The following is a 20563-nucleotide window of genomic DNA, read 5'->3' as shown; positions in this document are numbered from 1 at the left end:
CAACCAGAAACAGTACAAGCTCTACAGTCACACAGAACTAGAACCAAATTTTGGCTGTCACATAGCAAAGAAGAGGCTCAGCTGTGTGTGTCTGATGACATGTTTGCAAAAAATGATCTCCCTACTATGCAAGTCTCAAGCTAAAACTGACTTGGCTCCATCCAAAATGATTGATGTACATATGAAATTATCTCATAGGACACCCTCAGCGCATCTAGTCATCATAAAACATTCTCAAACCCCGGAATATTCCAAGTTAAATAATATCTTGGACAATGATGGGTGCTTAACAGTCTAGTCAAAATCTGAGATGATTTAAAAATTCCAAGTGACTAATTTTTCAAGTGTACAGTCTAAAATCAACCCAATTCATATTACTTAAGAGAATACTTAACATCTCAGTTTGAGACTTTTGCATTTAGATATAGAATGGCTTAAAAAAAATTTTTTTAGATGATTAGACTTCACAGTTTCTTTTGTAAAATTTACAAGACAGGGCCTAGCCTGCTATCATTTCCAAAAGCAAGAAAGCCTTTCACAAACAGTAATATAAAGTTTTCCAAAAATTTAATCACCTACAATCTCCAGGTAGTCATCTTATATATTTTTAAATAGATGAATTAATAGGTATTAATAAATTTGAATAATCACTCAACTAATAGTTCATAGCACACTTATTTAGTAAACCATAGGATGAAAAATAAATGTGGAATAAAATGAATGTAATACACATTCAATACACACACACACACACACACACACAAATACACAGAAAAAAGCTAAAAGTATGTTTGCATTTTGTGAGGTCATAGGATTAAGTGTTTTATTAATTATATTTATTTTTTAATTTTCTCTAATGTTGTTACTTTTATATCGAAAACTAGAACTTAGAACTTAAAATATGATACTGATTAAAAAGCAAAGAAGATAAAGTCATTACTCATAATTCTGATGCTCTGGGATTAGAGACTTTAAAAAATCAGAATCAGTAGTGGAAAAAGTATAGTGTTGCTGATGACATCTCTTACAATGTGATCAACTTCTTCACCACTCAGAAACTAAAATGAGGTGAAATATTACTCTTGGACCCTGCAGGATCTATTTTGTCTTCAAAAAGGAAATACAGGCTCTCCAGCCTATAGTTTTAGAAGCAGAAAAGTATACTGTCCTCGAGTCTATTTAGGATTATGGTGTTTTTACTATCCCTGGGTTGGGAAGATCCTCTGGAGAAGAGGACGGCTACCCACTCCAGTATTCTAGCCTGGAGAATTCCATGGACTGTATAGTCCACGGGGTTGCAAAGAGTCGGACACGACTGAGTGACTTTCACTACAGTTTAAAGATTCCTTCTTTTCTTCATTTTCCAATATGGCCATGATAAAGACTAGGAATTCTTATTGGATAAATATATGACATTCATTTGAGTAATAGTTTAGATGTTATTATTATCTTAAGCAAAGAGTTATGAAAATAAGGAGAAAGTGTTATGTTTCACTTTGGAGATTATTTGCTGAATGAAGAATTCATGATTTTAACTAGGCAGCTGTCGTAGCTATTTACAAAAATGCAGTCTCCTTGTAGCTTTAATTGTTAAGAAAATCGACAAGACAAATATATTTTGTGCTTCACCAGTCTTTCTAAATTATCTGTTCAAATTAATAATGTGAACTGAATGAAAGGGTGAATGACTACATGCTAAAAATAAAATTTAAAACAGTCAAAAAACATGGGTTTCTATAGCCAGAAACTGCGTTATGTACATGTAAAATACTTTTATACAAACATTCCTATAATAACCATTCTTTTTTTCAGAACAGTTTGCCATTAACCATGGTAAGTGACATTTTTTTTTTTTTTTGCCAAGATATGTGTGGATACTTTGAGATCAATTCCTGTAAATATCAGTTCTTGGCTTTGCTACTGTGTTCAAAAACATACAGCATTTTGCTCATTAATAACATTTGTCTTAGTGACCATTCACAGTAATATGAAGAGCTTAATTATTTTTGAATAGTAAGTTGAATCATTCAAAGGTTTTTATTTTTTAAATTTATTTTATTTTTAATTAAATTTTATTGGATTATAGTTGCTTTATAATGTTGTGTTTGTTTCCACTTGTACAACAAAGTGAATCATCCATTCGTATACCTCTATATTGTATACATATATATATATACAGAGAGAATTTTCTTCCCATTTTAATCACCACAGATCATTGAATAGAGCTGCATGAGCTATCCAGTAGGTTCTCATTAGTCATCTCTCTTATACATAGTATCAGTAGTGTGTATGTGTCAATCCCAGTCTCCCAATTCATTCCACTGTCCCTTCTTCTTTGTTATTCATGTTTGTTCTCTGTGTCTCTATTTCTGCTTTGCAAATAACATCACTTATAACATTTTTCTATTTTCTACACATAAGCATCAATATAGGATATTTGCTTTTCTCTTTCTGACTTCCTCCATTCTGTATATCCATAGTAATGTTACAGATAAAATAGATTGATGGTCAGTAACATAACTGAGACCCAAAGAGCCATAGAGCATTCATAAAGTTGCCAAATTTACCAAGTCAAGATACAGAATATCCAGTTAAATTTGACTTCTAGGTAAAAAAGCAAATATTCTTATGACCCAAATGGGACACACTTACAGTAAACAAATATTCACTGTTTATCTGAAATTTAAATACCTATGTGAGCTGAATTTTATCTGGCAACCCTGGGTACACAGGGATTCTTCAAGGCCCACTGCAAGTCTACATAGTTTTATATTCTTGGGCTAGGTTTCAGGCCTGGTTCTAGAAAATTATTATACTTGTAATTTAGAACAACTCAAATGTGTTCATTAACATACATATGAAAGAAACCGTCAGCAAGATATATCAAGTTTATTTTAATTTACATTTAACAAATAAGTTGCTTTATGTATTCATCTCCTTTTAAAAAAATTATTGTTATTTCCCATCACAATATAAAGCTTCTAACCACTATAGAGCATATTTCATTCATGAGGGTTTTAACACCAATACTTCTAAAATGTGTTGATAACAATGATTTCTTTCTTTTAATGAAATAAGCAAAATCATGTATCTGTTATTGCACAAAGGATTAAAAAATAACACTTCTCATATTCCATGATGTAGTTTATGTCAGAAACAAAAATGTTTTCAAATAGTTATGTATTCATTTACCAATATATGAATAAAACATCATACCGAGTACATGAATTCTTTATAGCCGATCCCGACACTGTGTTGTTAAGCAGACATTGCATCATCCTTGAGCTTAAAGATTTAATTTGATAACTTGGATGTTTTATCTTCTGACATTTGCAGACTTCACAAAGGTATAGTTCTGTCCCCCCCACCTTAGATTATTTTCAAGGTGTGTAAATCTGTAACCATGCTGATGAAAAGAGAAAGGCAATTCAATTTGTTCACTTTCATATTCAATTTTATAAGAAATAACATTTCACATAAAGTAAATTCAAGATATTCAAATAAAAATGTTGATCATTAATGTTGTTCTTGTTTTGGAAGTATGTGTGTGACACTGTTAGATATACGAGTGCTAAAACTTGAAATCTGGGTTCAGATCCTGATGTACATCTGAGTAGATGAGTGACATTGGGCCAATTATGCACATTTTCTATGTTGTTCTTTTTTATTCTGTAAAATGGTAATAATAGTGTTTTTACCTCATAGGTTCCAGGTGAGATTAAAGTAAATTAATTCTTGAATAATGCTACAAACAGTAGCTAGTATGTAGTGAAATGTTAGCTGGTTGTCTTCATATGTTAAACTGCAACTTTCTAGGTCATTAATACACTTTCAATGATTTTACAACTAATTGCAATTAACTACTGTAAAGATTTTAGTTATTTGACTCAAACATGGATTAAACTTGATTATATCAAATATATAAAACAAAACCATCATCCTCATTGGTTTTGAAACTCAGTAGTATACAGATCCCACCACTTACATAGAATATTTTAAAGAGTTGTCAAAGTGTATAAGTTCAAAGTTAAAAGTTATGGAGTGCTAGTTTATGTGCAAAATAGTCAATTCTTGCTTAACAGTGTCTACTATATTTCCTTAAACTTAAGCATTAAATAGAAATGATGTTAGCACTCTAGATTCAAAAACCATCATTGTTTTGGACTAAGTCCACATTTGGGTAGTAAAATAAGTCTTAGATGTTTTTTGGTAATAATCCTACAATAAAACTTCATATCATAACATAAAAAGATGGTACACAGTTACCTTTTCATAGGGTCATAAAAGTCACATATTTCTTAAGCTACATCAAAATTATATCAACACAGGTTTCAAATAACATGACATTCAATCACTATGTTAGAATGATTTTATAACTTTTGATGTGTGTAAACTATACTCATTCTGGTGTGTGTGCTTGTGTTTCTTAAATATAGATGAGGTAAGCAAAAATTGAGATATTTCTATATAGACATTAATAAACTAATATACATATTGAATATATGCTCCATATAGTTTTGGTTTATTGTTGTTTTTGCTGTCCTTGTCATTCTGATTTCCTATCAGGAGACTGCAGATGGGATATTTTAGATCTCCAGCAAAGCTTCCCAGGTATCTAAAGTGACAAAGATACTACTGTTTGATATTTCCACAAATGAGTTACATGGTCACTCTCTAGCAATTAAAAATAATAATAATGATGAAATAAGATTCAGTATTCTATTGGCGGTTACTGGTCCCGCCCCAGACCACTTCAGACATCATCAGGTACTTCAGAAGAAATAACCAAGTAACATAAAATATGAGCCAATCATGAACCCGCCTTCAAGAGACTCTTAAGACTTATTCCATTTCCCCTTCTGCTTGTCTTTTGAACCACAATCAGAAGTCCAGGTCTCTCAGATAATTCTGCTCTATATGTAGTTTCTCAGTTCAGTTCAGTTGGTCAGTCATGTCTGACTCTTTGTGACCCCATTGAACCACAGCACGCCAGGCCTTCCTGTCCATCACCAACTCCCAGAGTTTACCCAAACTCATGTGCATCGAGTCTGTGAAGCCATCCAACCATCTCATGCTCTGTCGTCCCATTTTCCTCCTGCCCTCAATCTTTCCCAGCATCAGGATCTTTTCAAATGAGACTGCTCTCTGCAGCAGGTGGCCAAAATATTGGAGTTTCAGCTTCAGCATCAGTCCTTCTAATGAACAACCACGACTGATATCCATTAGGATGGACTAGTTGGATCTCCTTGCAGTCCAAGGGACTCAAGAGTCTTCTTGAACACCACAGTTCAAAAGCATCAATTCTTCGGCGCTCAGCTTTCTTTACAGTCCAACTCTAACATCCATACATGACCACTGGAAAAACCATAGCCTTGACTAGATGGACCTTGGATGGCAAAGTAATGTCTAGGCTTTTGAATATGCTATCCAGGTTGCTCATAACTTTCCTTCCAAGGAGTAAGCATCTTTTAATTTCATGTCTGCAATCACCATCTGCAGTGATTTTGGAGCCCAAAAAATAAAATCTGACACTGTTTTCCCATCTATTTGCCATGAAGTGATGGGACCAGATGCCATGATCTTAGTTTTATGAATGTTGAGCTTTAAGGTAACTTTTTCACCCTCCTCTTTCACTTCCATCAAGAGGCTTTTGAGTTCCTTTTCACTTTCTGCCATAAGGGTGGTGTCATCTGCATATCTGAGGTTATTGATATTTCTCCGGCAATCTTGATTCCAGCTTGTGCTTCTTCCAGCCTAGTGTTTCTCATGATGTACTCTGCATATAAGTTAAATAAGCAGGGTGACAGTATATAGTCTTGACATACTCATTTTCCTATCTGGAAACAGTCTGTTGCTCTATGTCCAGTTCTAACTGTTGCTTCCTGACCTGCATACAGGTTTCTCAAGAGGCAGGTCAGGTGGTCTGGCATTCCCATTTCTTTCAGAATTTTCCACAGTTTATTGTGATCCACACAGTCAAAGGCTTTGGCATAGTCAATAAAGCAGAAATAGATGTTTTTCTGGAACTCTCTTGCTTTTTCGATGATCCAGTGGATGTTGGCAATTTGATCTCTGGTTCCTCTGCCTTTGCTAAAACCAGCTTGAACATCTGGAAGTTCACGGTTCACATATTGCTGAAGCCTGGCTTGGAGAATGTTGAGCATTACTTTACTAGCGTGTGAGATGAGTGCAATTATGTGGTAGTTTGAGCATTCTTTGGCATTGCCTTTCTTTGGGATTGGAATGAAAACTGACCTTTTCCAGTCCTGTGGCCACTGCTGAGTTTTCCAAATTTTCTGGCATATTGAGTGCAGCACTTTCACAGCATCATCTTTCAGGATTTGAAATAGCTCCACTGGAATTCCATCACCTCCACTAGCTTTGTTCGTAGTGATGCTTCCTAAAGCCCACTTGACTTTACATTCCAGCATGTCTGCTCTAGGTGACTGATCACACCATCGTGATTATCTGAGTCATGAAGATTTTTTAATACAGTTCTTCTGTGTATTCTTGCCAGCTCTTCTTAATATCTTCTGCTTCTGTTAGGTCCCTACCATTTCTGTCCTTTATCGAGCCCATCTTTGCATGAAATGTTCCCTTGGTATCTCTAATTTTCTTGAAGAGATCTCTAGTCTTTCCCATTCTGTTGTTTTCCTCTATTTCTTTGCATTTATCACTGTTTTCTTATCTCTCCTTGCTATTCTTTGGAACTCTTCATTCAAATGGGTGTATATTTCCTTTTCTCCTTTGCTTTTCACTTCTCTTCTTTTCACAGCTATTTGTAAGGCCTCTTCAGACCTCCATTTTGCTTTTTTGCATTTCTTTTTCTTGGGAATGGTCTTGATTCCTGTCTCCTGCACAGTGTCATGAACCTTCGTCCATAGTTCGTCAGGCACTTTATCAGATCTAGTCCCTCAAATCTATTTCTCACTTCCACTGTATAGTCATAAGGAATTTGATTTAGGTCATACCTGAATGATCTAATGGTTTCCCCCACTTTCTTCAGTTTCAGTCTGAATTTGGCAATAAGGAGTTCATGATCCAAGCCACAGTCAGCTCCTGGTCTTGTTTTTGCTGACTATATACAGGTTATCCATCTTTGCTGCAAAGAATATAATCAATCTGATTTTGGCATTGACCATATGGTGATGTCCATGTTTAGAGTCTTCTCTTGTGTTGTTGGACAAGGGTGTTTGCTATGACCAGTGCATTCTCTTGGCAGAACTCTATTAGCCTTTGCCCTGCTTCATTCCATATTCCAAGGCCAAATTTGCCTGTTACTCCAGGTGTTTCTTGACTTCCTACCTTTGCATTCCAGTCCCCTATAATGGAAAGGACATCTTTTTTAAGTGTTAGTTCTAGAAGGTCTTGTAGGTCTTCATAGAACTGTTTAACTTCAGCTTCTTCAGCATTACTGGTTGGGGCATAGACTTGGATTACCATGATATTGAATGGTTTGCCTTGGAAATGAACAGAGATCATTCTGTTGTCTTTGAGACTGCATTTGTTGACTATGATGGCTACTCCATTTCTTCAAGGGATTCCTGCCCACAATAGTAGATATAATGATCATCTGAATTAAATTCACCCATTTCAGTCCATCCTAGTTCACTGTTTCCTATAATATTGATGTTCACTCTTGCCATCTCTTGTTTGACCACTTCCAATTTTCTTTGATTCATGGACCTAACATTCCAGGTTCCTATGCAATATTTCTCTTTACAGCATCGAACCCTGCTTCCATCACCAAAACCTGCTTCCATCATCAGTCTCATTCACAATTGGATGTTGTTTTTGCTTTGGCTCCGTCCCTTCATTCTTTCTGCAGTTATTTCTCCACTGATCTCCAGTAGCATATTGGGCACCTACCGACCTGGGGAGTTCATCTTTCAATGCCCTATCTTTTTGCCTTTTCATACTGTTTATGGGGTTCTCAAGGCAAGAATACTGAAGTGGTTTGCCATTCCCTTCTCCAGTGGACCACATTCTGTCAGACCTCTCCACCACAATCCGGCCATCTTGGGTGGCCCCACACAGCATGGCTTAGTTTCATTGAGGTAGACAAGGCTGTGCTCCATGTGATCAGATTGGCTACTTGTCTGTGATTGTAGTTTCAGTCTGTCTGTCTTCTGATCCTCTCTCTCGGTGCCTACCGTCTTACTTGGGTTTCTCTTACCTTGGACATGGGCTGTCTCTTCACGCCTGCTCCAGCAAAGTGCAGCCGCTGCTCTTACCTCTGATGACAGTTAGCTCCTCTCGGCTGCCGCCTTTGTCCTCGGGCGGGGGTAGCTCCTCTTGGCCGCGCTCGTGCGCCATCGCTAAATCCCCTTATTTGATCTAGTGCTTCTCCTACCTCTCCTGAATATTCTGAAAGCATGCCAGATCTGCGACCAGTAAGGAGGTAATCTTTTTGTTTTTCTTCTCTATCTACATTTTTTTCCATAGGTCATTTCATGTGCCTTTAATTTCAGCCTGTGTGCTTATGACCCTCAAATATACAAATGCGTGTGTGTGTGTTAAGTCACTTCAGTCGTGTCTGCCTCTTTGTGACCCTATGGGCTGTAGTCTGCCAGGTCCCTCTGTCTGTAAGGTTTTCCAGGCAAGAATTCTGGAGTTGGTTGCTATGCCCTCCTCCAGGTAATCTTCCCCACCCAGAGAGTGGAACCCCTGTCTCTTATGTCTTCTGCATTAGCAGGTGGGTTCTTTACCATGAGCACCACCTGGGAAGCCCTCAAATATATACACATGCCTTGAATGCCTCCTTGTCATCTAACTGTATATATAAAAGTTAGTGCATAATTGTTATAGTTGGATGTCTAAGTCACATCTAATGTATTAGTTGGATGTCTAATTATTAAATGTCAATAATTCTTTATTTCATCTACCAAATTTAATCCTCCATCCCCCCATTTTATCTGTGTGCCCTGACTAAGCTCTAGAATCATTCTTTCTTCATCTCTCATGTTATGACCCTAAATTAAAGGGCATTGCCTGCCCTGTGGATGACCATATTTGGTCAGAAAAAAATGTTTGAAGCTGGTTCCCCTGCATTGGGAACTTGAAGTTTTAGCTGCTGAACCACCAGAAAACTCCCATTTTGTCAGTGTTAAGTGTTTCCTACTCACAAGATATATATGTAGGAGCTTCATGGAGCAAACAGGTGTTACTATTGTCACAGAGAGCATTTCAGACCTCACTGTAGCTTCTCTTTGGCAGTGTTGTCAACCATCTTACTAGCTCTTAAAATTCAGATAGTTTCTATCTCTGTTTCTGTGCTGTATGTTCCACTACTTTGCTTCTAAGAAATAGTACAATCATTTAATTGTTACAGGAGAATCCCATGGCCAAATTCACATTCCTGTAGAATGCCCAACAAAGGCACAAGGAACCATGACACCAACACCTGCAGATGTTTCTAACTCCACTGTGTAATATTTTGTAACGAGGAGAGCTTTGCAGGGCTGATTGGCACTTGAGCTAATATTAGTGAACCTATCCTCTCAGAATATGATATTATCTAAATTTATCCTCAACACAGGTGTAAATGAGTATTCTCTTATTTCAAGGAGCTCTTACAGGTGGCTGTCAAAGGCATTAGCATTTAGCTGAATTTCTGTTACCAGAGCAATGCAGTGGGAGGATATGACCAGCCACTTTGACTCACCGCATCTAGCTGCAGTTTACCTCTAAGCTCTATGATTTAAAAAAAGTAAAAGAGAGGAAGTAAGAAGATAAAAGAGAGTCAATTTCTATCCTGAATCATGAAGAAATTTGACCTATCAGATGATTTAAGTTCAAAATGACAATTTGAAAAAAAAAAAAAAAAGAACATTTAACGTAAGGGAAATATAACTCATATTGCATCTGAAAGTGAAAGTGTTAGTATCTCAGTCATGTCCAACTCTTTGCAACCCCATGGACTATATATAGCCTGCTGTGCTCCTCTATTCATGGGATTCTTCAGGCAAGAATACTGGAATGGGTTTCCCTGCCCTTCTCCAGGGGATCTTCCTACTCATCCAGAAAATGTTACATTTACACTTGTAGTTTTACATCCCTTAAGAATTTCTGCTGTCTGTTTTTTTTTTTTTTTTTTAAAGTTATGTGATTCAAGGCCGTATTAAACTTCACATATTTTTCTTGTATACACATAGCTAATGACAAGCCTATGATAATCATTAAAAGAGGGTAATAAATAAGATGAACATAGAGTTTTTAGGGCAGTGAAACTACTCTGTGTCATACTCTAATGGTAGACACACGTTACTGGAAATTTGTCTAGACTCATAGGATGTACAGCACCGAAGGTGAACTTTGGGTGATAATGATATGTCAGCATAAGTTCATTGATTGTAACAAAGATACCGTTCTGTTGGGGGATGTTGACAGTAGGAAATGCTATGCCTGTGTAGGGTGCGGGGTATATGAGAATCTCTGCACCTTCTGTTCAAGTTTGCTGTGAACCTAAAGCTGCTCTATAAGATACAGTCTGTTAAACAAAAAGAAGAATACAGCAATTATTTTGTCATCTTCAGTAGCTTACCTCATATCATAAGTACAGACATAACTTTGGCATATTTGACAAATGTGACTCTCATAACCCCAAATGTCATATAGATATTACAAATGAGAAAGCCTCATTTTTCTGAAAAAAATTGAAGTGAATATAATTGTGAGATTAACTTAGAAGACATCACAAAATAAAGTGCATTTTTCAACTTTAAAACAAAAGATGTTTAAAAAATAAATTAGCAGAAATTCATAGGGCAGCATTCAACCTTCATAGAATATATATAATAAAATAAAATAAGTTTGTTTTTACAAGATACAAAAAAGTATCATTTATATTTTGAATCTAAAATATTATTTCTTTTTTGAATTAATTAATTTATTTTAATTGGAGGCTAATTACTTTGTAATCTTGTGTTTTATAATGTTTGAAAATGGAATTTTTCATCAGGGTAAAATGCTCACAAGGCATATTTTTCTATACATATAAATACTATTTAAAGTTAGTGACAGGCTGTCATTATTTTTCTCTTCAGAACCAATAAAATGAATTGAGATCATTCCCTCTCAAAAAGTATGAAAATTCAAAACATTAATTTACTCTCTTATTTATTCTTCTAATTTAAAATTACTAAAAATGACTCTTTGCCTTCATTAAAATTGGCTATTTAAATAAGTATTGCAATTATTCTAACCACAGAATGTCAATTACTTTAAGATTAGGAATGAATTTATTTAAGTCACTAGGGAAATTGATCTTGTATGTCTTCTCAAACATGATAAGATTTCAACATTTATCTCATTTGGATCAAGAAAAGGATCTGGCCAAACACATTCCCTTTACAATTTTCTTTTCTAGCCTTGAAAATTATGTCATATTTGCAGGTCTGGTATTTTAATACATTTTAATGTATATGTACTGCTTTAGTCATCTAGGCATAAATGAAAACATAATCACATTTTTTGACACTTCTTTACAGCAACTTTGATAATGTTTTATCCTAGGAGAGAACAATGATATTAAAAGCATTGGTTCATTTATGGCTTAATACAATTTCTTTTGAAAATAGATTTAGAAATATCTTTAATGAGTTGATACTTCCATGAGGCTGTTACAAGTGGAATATTTCTTTAACACAAGCTTATTAAAAATCAAAATAATATTTCTAAAACTAATTATTTTCATAAAATGCCTTAGTATATGCTATGAAAGTTGTAGCAAGTAGTGAACAAAACATAGTTTATTTTCTGCTGTCATAAATTGTTCACTTTATACAAGATTAATAGTCAAAGAGTTCTAGAAGATTAAAAGAAAAATACCGAAGGAAATTACAAACAGTGGGATGGAAAATGAGATTCAAGAATATAGGAAAAAACAAACTAGTTCACTTGGGGAATGGTATTTTTCCATTTAGAAAAAAATATTTACAGTGATAATTTATTTTAAAATTATGTTGATCAATATCTATTCATTAAAACCTATTTAAGTGTCTCTGTAGTTGTAATTTGTTATATAAGGTGTGTTTCCTGCAAGGAACTAAATACCCAAAGTCAAAATACCAATCTAAAAGCTTGTGTTTATTATCTCACATAATAAATTCTGCTGGTGAATTCACCTCCCAGTACTGTCATTAGAAACCCATATGCTGCCCATATTTTTATCCTGTTAGCCTCAACAGGTTTGTTACTATACCTCTTGGTCCGTGTATTGCTGCTTCAGCTATAAGTATGTGGACTATTGTTCAGACACTGAAATAAAGAGAAAAACACTTATTTTTATATCTCTGTATTAATAACTAAAATATATTTCTGAAAAGCCCAGAAAATTTCTCCCATTTGTTAATATCAATTCCTCATCGGTAGGAGTACCCAACTAATTTAATCATTCGAAAGGGAGATTAGAATTATCATGATCAATTTAGATTGGTTAGAATTCACTTCAGGGGCTAGGACTGAGAATAACTTTTTCTTGAGGAATGTAAAAAATCAGGGACACATAAATCAGGGAACAATTAACAAAGGAGAATGGGGAATCACCATTGGATAAGCAACATCAGAGTCTACTGCCATGCAAGTGTCAACATGTGAATCAAAAACATTAACTAAAAACAAGTCAAAAGTATGAATAAAAAGTATGTCTCCTATATGAAGTAATCATCTCACCATGGCATATTTTAAAGACCAATTCATATTTCCAATTTTAGTTTGTATTGTATTATTGAAGGATTATGGTTTAAACTATTTTCAGGTAAGAACACTGTTCTTCCTAAACAGAGCTTATCCAAAGTGGTCGATTGTTTGAGATGTGTAGGCCCAAACTAATTTTACTCTTAAGAATTCAGTCTTGGTAAGCAAAAACTTGAAAATAAAAAGAAAAAAACCAGGAAGGATTGTCTTTTTCTAACAGAGAACCTCTTTCTTCCTTAGTTTGCATTACATGTCACAGATTTCTTCCTCTCCTTTAATTTCACATAATTCCAGTATGCTCCCTTTGTCCCCATGCTCTCTTCTGATCTTGTCTCTTCCCCTCTCCTCTCCTTTTCAAATATGTTTGTGCCTATGAATACACAAGGCTCTGTGCTGGACCTGTTACAGAGAAAAGAACACTGCCTGGGTAAACGTCTCAGAGGATATCAGAGTCTCAAGACTTTTATTATTTTTAAGACATAGACATGTATGGAACCATGTAAAATATAGAGCATCTATCATAGGAATGAGGAGAGAGAAGCTTTTTTAGTAGAAGATAAGTGAAAGTGAAAGTTACTCAGTCGTATCCAACTCTTTGTGACCCCATGGACTGCATAGTCCATGGAATTCTCTAGCCCAGAATACTGGAGTGGGTAGCCTTTTCCTTCTCCAGGAAATCTTCCCAATCCAGGGATGAAACCCTGGTCTCCCTCTTTACCAGCTGAGCCACAAGGGAAGCCCAAGAATACTGGAGTGGGTAGCCTATCCCTTCCCCAGCGGATCTTCCCGACCCAGAATCAAACTAGGGTCACCTGCATCACAGGCGGATTCTTTACCAACTGAACTGTGAGGAAAGCCAAGGGTGTTTTAATAAAGTAACATTTGGATTGAACAGTTGTCTAATATTTTTATCTATAGCACCAAAGCAATGTAAAAATAATAATAGTGATACTAATGGCAACATGACGTGGAGAGGAGAATTATTTCTGTGCTGTCTGTACCAGACATTGTACATGCACCATCTTATTTAATCCTACAGTTACTTGGATAAGTTGATATTTTTACTATTTTTGCAGTAGAGAAAAGCTATAGGTAACAGGACATGACATCTTACCAAGTATAAAGCTAGTACCTCAGGGAGGTATTCCAAAATTGATATTCTTGTCTATTATACTTTTCTGCTTACCATGGTAGTATTCAATCATTATTTGTAACTAAAATGACCTATGAACTTTCTGATAAGCAAACATTATAGGCTTGAAAGAAAACTGGAATAGGAATGTTTTCCTCACCTTGTGTTCCCACATAGACTCTATGTCTTAGTTAAGTCTGTTGTGATCTATTATATCAACTGACACAAAGAAACTTTACTTCCTGGAACAAGGCAATGGTTTATCTTCTCAACGGCCAGCAATGGACTGTTTCTCTTTAGTAATTTTCTACTGCAATAAAAGTGACTTTTCATTGTTAAAAGCCACTGCTATGATGAAAACACAACTTTTATTTAAAGGACAAAATCTCAAACTCCTGAAAATCTAGCAAAAGCTAAAGGTAAAACATAGTTTCTAGGATTATTTATATCAGAAAAAGTGAAGATCTTTTCAACTTGAAAGCATGGTTTATGTATTTTAACAATTAATTTATTCCATGTGCTTTAAAGAACATATGTTCCATTCATATTTGAGACAACTTGAGGCTAAAGAACAAAATTAAAATGAACACTAAAATGTGTTAATATAAAAAATAAGGACAATACAGCAATTTCCAGTAGTAACTGTCAAAAAATGTGGGCAGATCTATCACTGAAGGCCAAAGTTTGAAACATGGGTTTTTTGAGTGTGTTCTGAAGGTAATTTGCCTGATCTCAGACTGCAGACCTTTCTCAAGGTTAAGATTTGGTATGGAAATTACTCTGATGAAATAATAATCTTTATAATAATTAATCAGTTACTTAATATAAACAAGAGATTCAGCTAGGAATAATACACAATTATTTTATTTGTAGTTTTCACAATAATCCTGTAAGTCAAGTAGGAATATTTTCCTCATTGTAGAGGTTAAAAAAGTAAAGCTTAGAAATAATTTAGAAAAATCTCAAATTATGAATTATGGAACAGGAATCAGAGCCCGAGTCTTAAGGATTATAAACCCTAGATATAATTACCTTCAGGTTCTTGTTTTTAAAAAGTCAGATTTCTCACAAATTCTCATCATATTTACCCAGGACTTCTTGATTTCTATGAGAGAAGGCATATACTGGCATTATTAGCAGTCCTTTTCTCACCTCTGCTTATCTAAATGTCTCTTTGTCTACTGCAAATGTGATCAATTACATAAAGATTGCTGACAATTTTCCTTTCAGCGGTGTTTCGCCCATGTTTAGAAATAATATTTCAAATGCATACACAAACAATTCAGGTTACTGAATGCCAGCTATTCAGTAGTCATTGTATATACGTAAATTGTAACTTCTTTTTTAAAATGGATGGATATTAATATCATTTTTTTATAGAAAAGGCAACAAAAGACTCCTTTGGATTATGTTGCTCAAGATCACATGGCCTAATGCAACAATATTTCAAAAATAGTTCTGAGGACACAAACTTCTTTTTTCCTTTTACATGTTAAATTAAAAAAAAAAAAAGTCTTTTTCTAAATACTAACAATGCAGTTTTGTTAAAGTTACAATTTTGGGAAATTAACAAGCCTCAGAAGCACCCCCAGTCTTTCTGTCAATTGTATCTGGGTCTCCACCATCTCACTGCTGCCTGCATTTCTCCCAGGAGAAATGCAGGGTTAGGTGAAGAGGGGTAGAGAAAATTCTATAAATCTCTCCTGGAGTACAGAGCCCAGAAGAGTCCAGGGTGAGGTGTTGGGCTCCCTGAATGCAGTGTAGACGCTACTGTGTAGAGTAGCCACTCTATATCCTTTTCTCTCCCCCACCCCCAGCTCCCTTCTGCTTTCCTCAGGTTTGAAATACAGGAAGTTTGATTATCCAGAGGAAATTAAATATTTATATCAGATTATATTACAACAAACATTGCTAAGTACTTTCTGTTCAGTTCAGTTGCTCAGTTGTATCTGACTCTTTGCGACTCCATGGACTGCAGCACACCAGGCTTACCTGTCCATCACCAACTCCCAGAGCCTGCTCAAACTCATGTCCTTCAAGTCGGTGATGCCATCCAACCATTTTATTCTCTGTTATCCCTTTCCCCTCCTGCCTTCAATATTTCCCAGCATCAGGGTTTTTCCAATGAATCAGTTCTTCACAAGGTGGCCAAAGTATTGGAGTTTCAGCTTCAGCATCAGTCCAAATCTAAGCGTTGAATTCAAGCACCTCAAAGTAGCTCTGGGCTAGTTTGTTAGATTTCACCTACTGCATAAAGGGGCCTTGTTTCTAGCCACTTGGAAAGTTGTAGGCACTCAGTCTTAAAGCTTATCTTACCTCTTTCCACTTGGCCATGTTTCTTCTCCATCCCTAAGGGTTTTCAGAAACTTCACACTCAGCAATAAATGAAATGTGTGGGGTGTTCTTCTTCATATCAAAACACATCGAGTTGTACTTGAAGAATTGGTGCATCTAGAAAATGCAGTCTGGCTTAGGAAAGAAAAGTAAGGGTAAATTTTTCAGAGTATTAGTCTAACAACCATCAGGTGTAGTATCCTTGGGCATATGCAGTATCAGGATCACTACTTTGTTTTGATTTTTCTTTTTAAGCAATTTCAAAGAAACTGAAGTTGAAAATAGTCAACTTGAAAATTCTTGGGAGTTCCTTGATAGTCTAGTGTTTAGGATTCTGGGCTTTCACTCCTGTGGTCTGGGGAACTGAAATACTGAAGCTGCATGGCCAAAAATAAAATAAATAAAAATTCTTACTTAGTAACAAGAAAGGTTGTTTTGTATCACTGAATTTTAATGATATTAAAATAACCCTTTAGGTAGACACTGACCTTGACAAAAACATAAGGGTAATTTTGCCATAAGGACACATTGATAATGTGTCATTATGTCACTGGAATCTGTAATGTCTTTTGATCACCAATGGGAAGTACATTACATTAAATGATGTTACAGAAAATTTAAGTTACTGATGAGATGAAATACTCCAAAATAGCATCATGGTCTAACATTTTGAATACAAAATTTGTATTTTATGTGTATAAGTAATATAGTAATTCAAAGACAAGGAATTTAAAAAACTCCATTATTTAGATACTTATTTTGTATAATAACTAGACATTCAGCAACTGAAGTTTAAATTTGCATTTGGATATTGAATGGTATTGTCAAATGAGTGTTTATTGTCTGTTTAAATTTAAAACCTGCCTATTCAAGTTAGCTTTCTTTTCATTTTTTTTTCCCTAGAGCTCTTCCGGTATCTGAGCTCTATTCTATTAAACAAAAAGTGAGCAAAACTCACTTTTTCTTGGTCTCTTTTTATCTACATGATATAATCACACAAAAGTGATTGCATCAATTGTTATTTTGTTAATTTATTTTTTAATTGGAGTATAATTGCTTTACAATGTTACATTAGTTTCTGCTCTACAACAACATGAATCAGCTATAAGTATACATATATCCTCTCACTCTTGAGCTTCCCTCCCACCCTCCCTCATCCCATCTCTTTGGGTCATCACAGACCTTTTTGTATTTTGAAGTGTTTTCTCTTTATTCCTCATGGTCATGATGTAAGTTACCTTTTTGTGATGAATGAAATATTCTGTGTCTCTGTGATAGTCAGTTTGGTAGCTAGTAGTCACATGTGGCTTCTTGGCACTTTAAAGGTAGTGAGTGAAACTGAGGGAAAAATAGTCAATGTGGCCTGTGGCTATTGAATTAGAGAATGCAGGTACATCAGGGGTGGTCAGTTGCTCAGTCATGTCGAACTATTTGAAACCCCAGGACTTTAGCTCTCCAGGTTGCTCTGTCCATAGGATTTTCCAGGCAAGAATACTGGAGTGGGTTGCCATTCCCTTCTCCAAAGGATATTCCCAATTCAGGGATCAAAGCTGCATCTCTTGCATTGGAAGACTGATTTTTACCACTAGCACCACCTGGGAAGCCCATAATAAATACACCTTTGATGCATACATTCAGATGGTTCTAAACTTTCAGTGGTTTAACTTATGATTTTTAACTTTAAGATGGCGCAAAAGCAATATGCATTCAGTACACACTGTACATTAAATTTTGATCTTTTCCTGGGGCTGGTGATTTCAGGCCCATCCTCTCTAGAGATTGTGGGTGGCAGCAGAGAACCATGACTGGAGTCATTCGTGTGATAGCAAGAGTAGAAGTGAACACACAACCGTTCTGTACCCACAAAAGCATTCTGTTTTTCTCTTTCAGAATAGCATTCAACATATTACATGAGATATCCAATATTTTATTATAAAATAGATTTTGTGTAGAAGGTTTTGTCCCACTTAGCCTGATGTAAGTGCCCTGAGCAAGGTTAAAGTGAACGAGGCTAAGCTACTTTGTTTGGTAAGTTTGGTGTATTAAATGCATTTAAACTCATGATATTTTTAACATGATGGGTTTAAAAGGATGTAAGCTCATTGTAAACTGAGAAAGATCTGTATACGTACTTTGTTTATACACTGAATTTTGTGAATGTGTGTGTGATCTTATTTTCCAACTGCTGTCTCTGCAGCCTCCAAAATGTCTAACAATGACCTGTAACTCCCAGAATTGACACATAGACTTCTACTGTACTGTACTAGGGTTGATCTGGATGACTAACGATATATGGCAGAAGTTATGGCATGTCAGTTCTGAGATTGATCTGGACTGGGGCTTCCCCTTTGGGCTTTATGCCTCTCTATGTATCTTTCTCAAACAGTTTGTGAGGAACTGAACCCTATGAACAACTACATCATGTGAGCTTAGCAACATATACATCAACTCTAGTGAAGTCTTGAGTTGGTTGCAGACCAGGCTGACAGCTTGACTGCAGCCTCTTGAAAGACTGTGAGCCATAATCACCCAGCTAAGCAGCTTCCATGTTTCTGACTCACAGAAACTGTGAGATAGTAAATGTTTGTTGTCTTCAACTGCTAGATTTGGGGACAATTTTTATGCAGCAATAGATAAATATAATGGGATACCTGCTAACCTATGTATATTTGTTTTTCAACTGTGCTTAATGAATTACTTTAATTCTAATATCTTTCATAGATTATTGCATTGTGTTTTCTAGATAGGCAAAATAGTTTGGTCTTTCAAAAAGGATGTTTCCTTCTCTAATACTCTTCTTACTTTGTTTCTTGTTATATTTTACAAGTTAGAAAGAAAGAATACATTGAAATCACAGTGATGACCTTAGCAATTCTTTATCTATTCCTAATTTCACCTAGAATTCTTCTAATGTACCATCACTATACGTAATATTAACTATTGGTATGATAAAACTATACTATATTATGCTAAAAATAATTTATAGTTTAATAAGAAATATATCAAGAATGCTGAGGCTGAAACTCCAATACTTTGGCCACCTCATGCGAAGAGTTGATTCATTGGAAAAGACCCTGATGTGGGAGGGATTGGGGGCAGGAGGAGAAGGGGATGACGTAGGATGAGATGGCTGGATGGCATCACCGACTCGATGGACATGAGTTTGAGTGAACTTTGGGAGTTGGTGATGGATGGGAAGGCCTGGTGTGCTGTGATTCATGGGGTCACAAAGAGTCAAACACGACTGAGTGACTGAACTGAACTGAACTGATATCAAGAATAAATTTGAAATTTTAAAAATATATTTTAGCATGTGTTCAGATAATAAATATTTATGTTTTTTTAAATCATTTTATTTGTTAAATTGAAAGATCGGTGAGACATTTTACATTTTGGAGAAAACAGCAACATTTTTTTTAGAAACAAAAAAATCAGAATGTTTTCAGTTTAAGCAGTAAAATACTCTTTTAATTTCAGATTTATTACCATTGCATCATTAAATAATATCAATGTTATTATTTCTAAAACACCATGAGCCAGCTAATATTTAACATGCATTATAGATTTTTTGTAGTCTTTATGGTCTGCACAAATAAATTCCATGCTTTCTGAAATTAAGGACTATATTTTCTATTGTTTCATGCTAAAGGATTGATTACAGTGTTATACCTATGAAACATCTCAATAAATGCTTAGACAAAAGAATGAGTATTTGATAAGCTGCATTGTTATTAGAGAAGCTCATTTTAGGTCCTTTACTTTTACTATATATTGGGAGATAGTTTCCAAATTGGAAATTCAGTTATGAGTTGCAAAGAGTCAGACATGACTGAGTGACTGACATTTTCACTTTGGATATTTTAGACTGCATCATCATGCTCTTAAGATCTAAAAATTTCTAATTCCTGCATCTAAGGAAATATTATTGTATATAAATTATGGATTTCAAAGCATAAGTCAATATTTCAAAGCTTTCTTAAAATTCATTCCCTTGAAAAAATCATTTTAAAATGCAATGGTATATTAAAGAGCTACCTGTAATGCCCACACCAAGTATCACGTGTCAGTTTACTGAGATCGATTGTTGTTTTTAGTCACTAAGTCGTGTGTGACTCTTTTGTGACCCCATAGACTGTAGCTCACCAGGCTCCTCTGTCCATGGGATTTCTCAGGCAAGAATACTGGAGTGACATTTCATTTCTTTCTCGATGAAATCTTCTGGCATAGGAATCGAACCTGTCATCTCCTACACTGGCAGGTAGATTCTTTGCTAATGAGCCACCATGGAAACCCAACGAGACCAATATAAGGAATAAAAAGATGGCCATTTTACTATCACAAAAATCAAGTTCCAATAAACTATTAAGTAAAAGCATCTAATTTTCTCCTAGATACACTCAC

This window comes from Bos indicus x Bos taurus, chromosome 6, assembly GCF_003369695.1.
Source record: "Bos indicus x Bos taurus breed Angus x Brahman F1 hybrid chromosome 6, Bos_hybrid_MaternalHap_v2.0, whole genome shotgun sequence".
NCBI lineage: Eukaryota > Metazoa > Chordata > Mammalia > Artiodactyla > Bovidae > Bos > Bos indicus x Bos taurus.
This window is presented reverse-complemented; position numbering follows the sequence as displayed.